We start from the raw sequence: 220 nt of genomic DNA, 5'->3' as shown, positions 1-220 counted from the left end.
GGCATTCCAGGGACATGCCCAAGCCTTCTGCCGGTGCTGCTGCCAGCTCGGAGACTTGGCTGGAACTGGAGGGGGAGAGGGGAGTAAAGAGTTGGGCTGGGGGTTCCGGGTGAGGATGCCTGAGCCGATCCCGGGATTGGGAGCAGGAAGTGGGGAAGAGTTTGTATTTATTTGTATTTATTGTTGCTGGGAGCATGTAGGAGGCTTATGCGGAGGATCG

Source organism: Eurypyga helias, unplaced genomic scaffold (assembly GCF_000690775.1).
Source record: "Eurypyga helias isolate BGI_N326 unplaced genomic scaffold, ASM69077v1 scaffold20621, whole genome shotgun sequence".
Lineage (NCBI taxonomy): Eukaryota > Metazoa > Chordata > Aves > Eurypygiformes > Eurypygidae > Eurypyga > Eurypyga helias.
The sequence above is the reverse complement of the archived record's forward strand: the minus strand, read 5'-3'. Positions refer to the sequence as shown.